The following is a 10922-nucleotide window of genomic DNA, read 5'->3' on the forward strand; positions in this document are numbered from 1 at the left end:
AAAACAGATAACTGGAATCACTGCCATTAGGGTATATCACACTTAACTCTAGGAACTTTAAGTAGACAAAGAAGTGCTTTTTAAGAATGACAATATTGCTGAAAACTTATATTTCAGAGAATAAATTAAATTCATGTATTCAATTTGAATCTGACAACAAATTTTGGCCAAAGCAATAATGGAAGGAGAGTTTCAGAAGACTGTTTTTCTTTTTAAACAGCAACACGTGTTGAACTCATGACATCACTGATTTATTTTCTTTTTGTAGCATTGCTATATCTTCAGCTTGGCTTTTCACTCAGGCTGTTAGCTCATGGACATATATTGTTTCATACGTAATACTATGGGGGGAAAACAGATATTGGGGCTGATTTTCTGCTTAGTTATTATAACAGTATGACTGAATGAACAACTTAAATGATTTCTGTGATTAAACGTATTGTGTAACAATACAGATAATTTCCTCATATTTGTGGGTATGAGTAAGTCGGATGTAGGAGTCAGCTTTAGTTTCTAGGGCTTTATGCAGCATGATGAATCTCACTGCCATCATCTTTCAGCTCCCAGCTGTCTGTTGTAGTGTCTGCAGATCTACAGTGTATGGATTTGTCTGCCTGTGGGTGGCATCTACCAATTTAATCAGCAGAAAAAGTTTTGTTTAATCTCTAGGACTCAGCTGTGCTGATATGATTCTGCTCAGGCTAACCAAAGATTCGGTAACTTGCATTCCTTTATGATGCCTCATTTCAACTGTAGAAAAGTAGGACTAAGCAGGAAATAAGGTGGAAATATTCTCCTTGACGAACCTTCTTACTTGTTGCCACCTCCCCATTCAGCTGTGGAAAACACGTAGGCTCACAGAGCTGTTAAGTACATATAATGTAGAAGGATTTGGTGAATACTATGCACCATGATAGGAAATCTCAGAAAGCAGAATCTTCTTTAAAAATAAAGACTCTGATTCTAAAATATTTTTTTTTTAATAGTCGATATGAGAAGCAGCTGTGTCTGATGATGTAAGTTCATCATGAAGTTTCCTCATGTATCAATGTATGACTCATTTGAGAAAATAACACTTTTCTTCCGTTGAGTTTCAAGTGGGAAAAGATAATAGGCTATATTGGAACGCACAGAACCCAATACTGAAAAATATGGCTGCTTTAATATAACATAGTCATCCTCACCAAAATCAAGAAGTCAAGTTATGGCCTATCCTGCAGTGAAGCGCCTGCACCCCATATGTTTCCCCTTTCAAAGTTTCTACCCTGAGGACAGGTTTGTCTCTCTAAGACATGTCTAGTGTCCTGTCCACAGATTGCACAAAGAGACCAGAAGCCCTGGCAATTCTGGAAAGCTCATTAGTGAAGAATATGAGTTGCAATTGGAACTTTTTTTAAAACATTTTATTAAAAAAAAAAAAGGGGGAGAAAACAACAACAAAAAGTAATATGCCTGTGAATGGGGGAACAATATACATCCTTCCCAGAGCACAACTGCTTATTCCTTTGTCTGACTTGTCTGGCTTCTGTCTGTTTCACTCTCCATAAATCACAGTGATGCAATGATCCTTATGAGCAGAGTTGTGTGCTAAAGATGTCCTTGCCCATGTGGTGGTGTTAAATAGTGCTTGGGTAAACCGCTGTGTTTTGCAGCAGATAATTTGCTACAAAGTAGTTATCGGTTCAAAATGTACAAAAAATGTGGTAGAAAAGGAAAAGGTCCTTTTCATAAGTTTGTGTAAATAATGTCTACCAAGGAAGGGTCTTGTCTGTGTTTGGATTTGGTATCAGTTGGATCTGCTATCTCAAAAGTGATGAAGCTGTTCAGAGGTAGATATGAAAAAGTCAGTAGAGACCTTTGGTGCTGTGGACATTGCATTGGCACCCTAACCTGGGAATAATCCATTAGATAAGATTTTGGTGATTTCTTTGATATTTGAACAACTTCATTATTTTTTAGGATAGTAAACTTTTTCCTGTAAATATGTAATCATCTGCTTCTTTTTCCCTTCATTTTTATGAAGTGACAAGTCACTCACTGCATTTTCTCTGGAAAGTTTTGGGTGCAATTTGGACAAGACAGTCTCATGGAGGGTCTGAGGACCACTGAGAACTGTCTTCACTTAGAAGTAGCTGGACAAAGCCCTGAAGGTTTTAAACTTTCATTGAAGAGCTCATGCTGTTAGATATTCCATACTTTCATTTTAGTACTATTTTTCTTTTTCTTTAAAAGTCAGTTGAATTAAGAAACTAGGATATTCCATGCTGCAGTTTATAGGCAGAGATCTGTATTTTGGTGTACTTAATCAGGCCTGTAGCTACAAATGATACGGTGCAGCCCATGCTGTATATACGGAGCAAAGTGAATATGGCAGAACAGCAGTCAGCCCCTACAGTTGCCAGCAAAGGTGTTAATATTTTTCTCAGTTCTCATTGAAGCTCATTGGGATATGCAAAACTTGTTCGTTAAGCACCGCTGCAGAGTGACAGATGCTGACATATATAATTTGACAGCTGCAAATACCAGGTACTAGAAAGTGTCATTTCCCATAAGTATAACATAATGGGTCATTATTCCCTGACAGATTAAAAACCAAGTACTATGAATAAATGAATCCGTAATCCTGTGTACTTTAAAAGAAGAAGAGAACATTCTTTTTCTTCTTCCAGAAACAAAGGTGATTTCCTTTGTTCTCTGCTCACCTGCATGCACCACCATTAATTCCCAACTCACTGATGAGGTGGAGCAGAGGAGGCAGTTGCTCACGCCATCTACTTAAAACATTTCAGACATTCATGTGCCCAGACAAAGCATGCGAGCTCCCTAGATAGCCTGTGCAGAGATGGCACGTGCATCCAGCAGGTTATTCAGAGAGGCTTATGCAGGAGCCTGTGTATCCAAGTTAGGTGTCTGAAATGAATGGTGCAAACGCTTGCTCCTCGAGTATTACTCGTCCAGCTTTGTGCTGATCATGGGACATAAGCTGCCATGTGGCCCCTGCAGGAGTGCCTCATCTGTGACTGCTTCTTGCCTTTAATTCTGAGCCCACTGGTGGGGCTGGTCACTGATGGTGCACTGGTCACACTGAACTTCCTCAGGCAGACAGCTAACAGCAAGAGACCCCTGAATTTTTGGAAGGAGCACTTCTAAATGTTTGTCTTGCTCAGGGGAGGGGGAAATCTGTCCACTGTTTGACAGCGTGGTACAGGAGAGGAGCAAAGACTGATCACACTCATCAGAGTGCTGCTGAGGCTGTGATTGCTGTGCTTGCTGTAGGGCTGCGTCATGCTGGGTACTGGATGTTTTGCCTAATGTGGCCTGAGTCCTGAAAGAAGCCACTGGGTGCCATTGATAATATTGATAGATTTTTATCATATTGAGCAGGGATCTGGTTGATCTCAAATGGTTTCCCAGTTCATGTCTGTACATACCAGGCTTCTACCCACAAGTTTGGCTACTTTGCAATTCACAGTTAAAACATGGCTATAATATATCTTGTCCTTCCTTCCATGTGATTATATCTTCTGTCTCCAGGTGGAGACTGGTGACGTGGTGTTCCTTAGGGTTCTGTATTGGGACCAGTTCTATATAACATCTGTCAGCAACATGGATTGAGTGTACCCTCAGCAAATTTTTGGACGTGTGGTGTTTTTACCCTTCTGGGCAGCTGAACTCCAACTCCACCATAGCTGCTCTCTCACTCCCCCTCCAAAGGAAAAGGGGGAGAAAATACGATGGGAGTGCTCAAGGGTTGAGATAAGGACAGGAAGATCAGTCACCAATTATTGTCCTGTGCAAAACAGTCTCAGCATAGGGAGATTTATGTAATTTATTCCTATCACTAGCACAGTAAGAAACTAACAGCACACCAAAAACAGCTTCCCACCCTCTACCCCCATCTACCCTTTTCTACTCTTCCCCTTCCCACCTCCCCAGTGGTGCAGGACAACGGGGAATGGGGGCTGCTGTCAGTCCCTGACACTTCGTCTCCACTGCTCCTTCACGGTCCCTCTCTGCCCCTGCTCCACGTGGGGTCCCTCCCACGGGATGCCGTCCTTCCCGATCTGAGCCTGCGGGGGCTGCCCACAGGCAGCAGCTCTTCAGGAACTGCTCCCAAATGGCTCCATACCACGGGGTCCATCTGACAGGAGCAAACTGCTCCAGCACAGGTCACCCACGGGCGGCAGCTCCCCCCAGACCCCCTGCTCCTGCGTGGGCTCCTCTCCACAGGCTGCAGCTCCGGCCCGGGGCCTGCTCCTGCGGGGGCTCTCCATGGGCCGCAGCCTCCTCCAGGCCACATCCACCTGCTCCACTGGGGGCTCCTCCACGGGCTGCAGCATGGAGATCTGCTCCGTGTGGGACCCATGGGCTGCAGGGGGACAGCCTGCTCCACCAGGAGCCTCTCCAAAGGCCGCAGGGGAACTGCTGCTGCCTGCCTGGAGCACCTCCTGCCCTCCTTCTGCACCGACCTGGGGGTCTGCAGGGCTGGTTCTCTCAAACTTTCTCACTCCTCACTCCCCCAGCTGCTGTTGTGCCACAGGTTTTTATTTCCTTTCTTAAATCTGCTCTCCCAGAGGCACAAACAATACGGCTTATTGGCTCAGATCTGGGCAGCAGCGTGTCCCTTTGGAGCCTGCTGAAATTGGCCCTAATCTAACATGGGGCAGCTTCCAGAAGCCCCATCACTCTAAGGCCAGGTTGGATGGGGCTTTGAGCAACCTGATCCAGTGGAAGGTGTCCCTGCCCATGGCAGGTGGGTTGGAACTAGATGAACTTCAAGGTCTCTTCCAAACCAAACCGTTCTGCGATTCTAGGATGATCAGAGCCAGTCCCACAATAACATTATATTGCAGCGGATGTAGCTGAGACCAAAGTCTGTTCTCCAGCTGAGTAAGTGGATGTTGTCTGGTTATGATAATTGCATTGTTGTTGCGGAAAGGGCCATGGTAGGAGCTACAGCAGTGCCTTTGAGTCTTTGGAGATGACACATGAAGAGGTGGTATCTCTTGATACCTAGTTAAGTAGACTGCAAATTCTTTCCAGCAGGTCCGCCAAACAGCTCTGATGTGCTGAGAAAAGTGTTCTTTGGTGTCTTTTGGGACAATGTTTTCTTTTGTGCATTAGATACTTACAAAAAGAAGCATTATTTATTCATTTATTTCAGCTTCTTTAAATCTACATGCCTTAGATGAAACACAAGATAGGGTAGTTACTGCTGACAAGTTTGAGCTCCTGTATAATGGATACCCCACAGAATTTCACTCTAATTCCCGCATTATGGACTTGCTTGGTATTTTTTGTTTGCTTGTTTTGTTTTGTTTTTAATGTGAGCAATTATGATCTTTTTTAATTAAAAAAAAAAAAAAAGCTTGCCCTGTTACAGAAACTGTGCTAGGAAAGTTTTTAACAAACTATTTAAAGCTTTCCAATGAATTTTAAACGGTAACTAGCATTATACTGTCAGAACAGTGTAGTGATTTAGATGCTTTGGCAAATCATGCCATATTTAAGATCTGTTCTTTGTGTTGGTTTTTAGAAAATGATGTTTGCTACTGTCTTTGCATGTAGCAGAATAATTAGAGGCATAATAACACCAACTGGAAAAACAGCATCTAAATAAACGGACAGATTTCCTATAATCTTTGGGGTTTGAGACTTTTCTTTTTTTTTGCCTGTCTTCTACATTTAGCACAATAGCCTCCTGGTCTGTGACTGGTCTTCTAGGAGCTGTAATCACATAAATAATAATTAGATGGAAGTTAGAAACAGCATGACTGTACTGAACAAATATGCATAATTAAAAATGTGTCTGTATCAGTGGGAGTGAAGGAAAGTGAATATACTTCAAATATTCAGATTTTAATACCTCATTACTCAAAGATCATAAACATTAGTTTAAGTAATAGATTAAAGGGAACTCTTCCCCTTCCCCCAATCCACTTATTTCTTCTCCCGTATTTAACAACTGATGGTGGATCAGACATCTGCAGAACTTGTTGAGTCTTTCCCATTTTTTCATACCTAGGAGATATATCTTGAGGCTGCAAATCATTGGGCTGAACTGGTGAAAGGGAACATAGGTGCCTCACAGCAGCTTTTGTGAACTCAGTCTCATGCTATCCATAGCATAAGATGGTTGTCTTCCAACAGTAGTTCTGTTTAAAGTGGATGCTTGGCCTGTTGGTTAGCAATGGGGCATATTTTTGGCTCCAAGAATACATTTTTGAAGTCCTTGAAGACACAAAACATTGTAACAAGATTGCAGGATAGGAAATTATAGACAAAGTGGTGTAGCTAGCATTGCAGAGATGAAATGAATGGATATGCTTTTCCCAGTATCCTAAACTCCGCACTAATCAAGTCAAGTATTAAACAGCTGTTAAATACTGTTACCAATGATTATTTAGGCAAAACCTAAACTTCTATACATTTACAGCATATGTGGGATACATGTATTTGCAGTAACATAGGTTAATTTTCAGAGAATATAGATAACTTTTAAAAAAAAATGTGTATCATAAACAGTAGATCTTACACATTTTTACTCCTTCAAATGGTAAAATATTCAAGGTTTAAAAGAAAAAAATAAATCAGAAATCAAAATGTAAGGTCAAAAACTTATATTGGGGGACCTGGGCTGCATGCCTATATGTTTCTATTTTCTTCTTTTAGTTCTAGGTGTTGGTAACTAAAATTTCCCTTTGGTACAGCAGATGGCTATAACAATATGTCTGTCTCCTTAGTATTTGTTGGCAGACTAGTTTGCTTTTTTGTGTGTAAAGTAGAAAGTAGCAATAAAGGCAGTAGCTGAGGATGTGCTGCGCATGGAGCACTAGTAAAGTGGTTGAGATATTGCTGGCAGCAGGAGTCTGCAAAGAGACCATCATATCAGAACAAAAACAGCTGTCTGCCAGCACCATAAACGTTAGGAAATGTTGTGGGTGATTAGTTGCTGCTCCTAATGTGTGAAAGTTGGCCTGTCTGCGTAAGGCAAAATAAACTCCCTTTTACTTCTTGCACTCATACGTGGAAATTACAGGACATTATGGGATTGATTATGAGTCATAAAAGCCAGGAAGTTCAGTTTCAGAGTGAAAGCCATGGCAATGACTGTCTCTTTCTATTTGGATGTCATTGTGTGAAAAGCTAAGGTGAAACGAAAAGGAACAGGAAACAAACCTCAAATAGAGAATGGGACAAAACTCTAATGGGAAAAGCAACGTGGTCAGGAAGGAACACTCACGCATATAATATAAGGCACCTGGCCTCTCTGATTTTATTTTTTTTTAAGTAAACCTTAGTGGTCCTGGAAATAGCACAAGAATGGCCCAGCAAACCCACATACTACAGAGTGCCACGTAGTCTTTTTCCCCAAAGAAAGACATCCTCCTTATTTCCACTATCCCACCAGACTGAGTGTTCTGAACAAACACTACTTCAATGAAAGCAGGAAAAAATCCAGAACGAGTGCATAGAAGAGAATATGAAAGTTTTTTGTCATGAAATTCTTCAGTTACATTTGTCCTGAATAAACTGCTTAGCTGGGCATTTCAAAATTGACTCAACTGTGACTGCAAATCTGGGAATTTAACGTGGATTAAAATTATTCTTGTTTTGTACTGCATGGCAGTTTTAACCTTGTCTTTCTGTGAGGGATTTCTCTTGCTGAATTGATTATGAAATAGATCTGAAAACCAAGGGCAGAAGGTGGGGCTACTTGATTTTCTTTTCTCTTCTATACCTCTGAGCTGACTGCTTTAAGCAATCATAACAAAGATAAACATTTATATAGCACCTGCCAGTCTATGACTTAAAAGCACTTAACACACTTCAATATACACTATTGTACAGAAATGGAAAAAATACAGTTCTAGGGTGAAAGGTAATTTCTAGCTGATAGTGATGCTGGAAAACAGAAAGTCAACTGAGTTTAGAGCAAAGTAAAACAGAACAATTCAAACTAAGTACCGACTACAAGAGCAAAGTTAATACTTCTACTGCTGCAAAATTTGTCAGAGGGAATTTCAAAGCCTGATTTTTCTTATCTTTCATACACAGGCTGTAAATCTTGGGCCCAATGAAACAAATGGATGGTTTAGTGCTTTTACAAAGGACTAGGTTTTGTTCCATCAATTTAGTAAGGCAGTCCCCTGGAAGAAATGGTAAGGTCTGGATCTCAGTGCCCACAAGGAGTTAAGAGGGGCTGTAGAAATGACTGATGCTTTTGCCTGAGCAATAAAACTAAATCTCGGGTGGAGGGAGACCGCAATATTTCTGAGTGCTTTTTCCTCACAAAAATGTCACAGAAAGATTTTATTTCATTCTGCATGATCCACTTCATTGTATTTGCAAGAAAAGTAAAGGAAATGAAGACTTTTACTCTCAGAAATGCCTTTTTTTTACTTTTTAATGCTAGTCAGCAGCCTGGTGATTTAGGAGACATCCTCAGGAGAATACCAGGACTAGCAGATGATATCAGAGGGAGCTTTAATTTCTTCTACTCTTACTGTTCAACATTAACTAAACAATTAATGATTTACTAGAGAAAGCTAGGGAACAGCAGAACTAGGGGCCCTAGGAAAAAGTCCTAGAGGTTGTTTCATAAAGTCACTCTCACTCTGTGAAATGAATATTCAAGTATTCCATAAAAAGTAGGACACCTCCAAGAGGAAGTCATGAAAGAGCTCTGCCTCCAAATGCCCTGTCTCACAGGACAGATTTATTTCATGAACATAAGCAAACTGCTAACTTTTGCATGTGTAACCTTAATTAAAGCAGAATTTAACTTTTTTTTTTTTTCTTTTTAGCCAGTTAGGAGATTTTTCTACTAGGAAGACTATTTTAAGAAACAATTTAAATATCTTAAGTGATAGTTAATATATAGTACAGATATGCTAAATTTAACCTTTAAAAGAGTTCTTAGCTCTTCTACCCCCAAACCAAAATCAACAGAATAAAAAATTGCTCTGGATTAAAGAGGCATATTGCTTATTTCCATCATGGAAGAGAAATACCTCAGTCTGTAAAGGCACATTTTGTAATATGAAATTTCAGTTGCTAACAATTTCAAATGAATTTTCATGAAATCCGCATTGCATCTCTCAGATTGCTCAGAGTCAGTAGGAATCAGTGTACTTGCTACCAGACACATCAATCCAAACATCCTGGTACAGGGTAATACGTGCTATGCCACAACACTAACCCTGGTCCCAGGGTATTGTAGCTCTGCAAGTACAGCACCCTGCTCTAGTTTTCTCTCTACCCCTCCTAGGAGGGAGCCCACAATCAATAAGCATGCAGGCTGGCTAGCACAACCAAAGACCTGTGTTGCCTCCTGTTCTGGATCTATATTATTCAGAGCCAGCTAAAGATCTCTAAATAAGTGTGTCGTGTGTCGCCATGAACTCCAAAGCTTTTGGAGACACCCTCTAGTACATGGGAGAACTTGGGCACCAGGAGGCCAGAGGAAGGGCTAAGGACCATGTCCCACCCTTTAGGACTGACAAGTCCTCTCATCTTTTAGGGCTGACAAGTCTGATCTCTTCACAGCCTGAGCAGGCATTGCTGAATTTCACAAACTACTTACCTTCAGGTACATGACCCAGGGAAGAAGCACCAGATGAGTGCACCAGAAGAGCAGTACCTGTCTGTAAGACCCTCCTCAGCCTGGAGTTATCAGCTGCAGCTACAGACTCTCAAGGGACCACCCTGACCTTGAGGCTAGGAATGAGCAGAGAGAAAAGCTCTCTTTGCCTTTCCTGCTGAAGCTGGCCCACAGGAATGCGTGATTTCAGCAGTACACAAAGGGAAACATGACTCTCTAGCCTAATTGCTTTGGCATTTACTTCAGAGGTGGAAGACTTCAGTTCTGTCCTTTTTCCCAAGCCTGATAATAGATTTTACATTTAAGAAAAGTAAGTAAAATATGTTTAAAAAGTTGGGAGAAAGGGTGGGAAAGCTGGCATTCCTTCTCCTGCTAACTGTAGTAGTATCTCTCTTCTTCCTCCTGCTCCTCCCACATAATTTTGCTGAAGAGGGGGGAAATAAGTACTGAGTCCCCATCTGCTGCTTCCTGCTCAATGCTCTGAGTGCTTGTAAGATGCAGGCAGCAGCACCAGAAACATTTCCACAAGTTCTCAGACTCTTTTCACAAGAAAAGAGCGCACAAGTAATCCGTACTGTGGTATGTGTGTGTGACGTATGGTCTGGAGAGACAGGAGGCTTCTGTGAGCTCTAATACAGGGAAGAGGCAAGATTTTAAGGTCCTCTCTGGTATTTCTCAGTAGCTGGTATGGACTTTTGCCTGCTCCATGTGCTGGCTACAGTGAAACTCATTCCTTAGCCTTTAATTCTCATTATACTTTTAAAAGGGTATTTAAGCTCCTAGCTTCAGGTTGTAAATTGCACAGAAGCCTAAAGGTTACATATGGCAATGCTGCCCACCAAGGAGCCTGTGCTGTTTTCCAGATCTGACCAAACGCTTTACAGGGAAGGCCTTTTAGTCAGTTGCCTAATAGTGCTTACGTACGTTTCAGAACTGCCATTACACAATAAGAGATTTCCACGCTCAAAGGGCCTCTGTGCGTTCCCTCCACCAGTTTTGCTATGCTGGGGGAAATGCTTGCGCAAACAGAAACGACGGTAAAGAAAGTGGAGAGGAAAAATATCAGGACAGAAGAACAAAACTGTATTTCTTCTAGCTCCATCAGCTTGGCTATATTTACTTCCTGACAGCAACTTTGAAATGGCAAAGAAATTCCTTCTTCCAGCTCTTCCTGTGACCCAAATGCATAATTGATGAAAACGTATTGGTTACATGAAAGCCTCACAGAAACCACCAGGAAACATTGCAGATTATTTTTTCCTCCTTTTGCCACTATGTTTTTACAGATGTGATATGTGGTTTAAGAAGCCAAAGGAGA

At 41.4% G+C, this 10922-nt stretch overlaps 1 long non-coding RNA gene across 1 annotated transcript; it reads right to left on the reverse strand.

Annotated features, from left to right (window-relative positions):
* Positions 1–5844: 5844 nt before the first annotated feature.
* On the reverse strand, positions 5845–10026 carry LOC121062229. The gene is made up of 2 exons (XR_005815494.1): positions 9587–10026; positions 5845–6231 (listed from the first exon to the last, which is right to left on the reverse strand). It is a non-coding gene; the product is annotated as an uncharacterized LOC121062229 (long non-coding RNA).
* Between the last annotated feature and the right edge of the window lie 896 nt (positions 10027–10922).

This window comes from Cygnus olor, chromosome 1, assembly GCF_009769625.2.
Source record: "Cygnus olor isolate bCygOlo1 chromosome 1, bCygOlo1.pri.v2, whole genome shotgun sequence".
NCBI lineage: Eukaryota > Metazoa > Chordata > Aves > Anseriformes > Anatidae > Cygnus > Cygnus olor.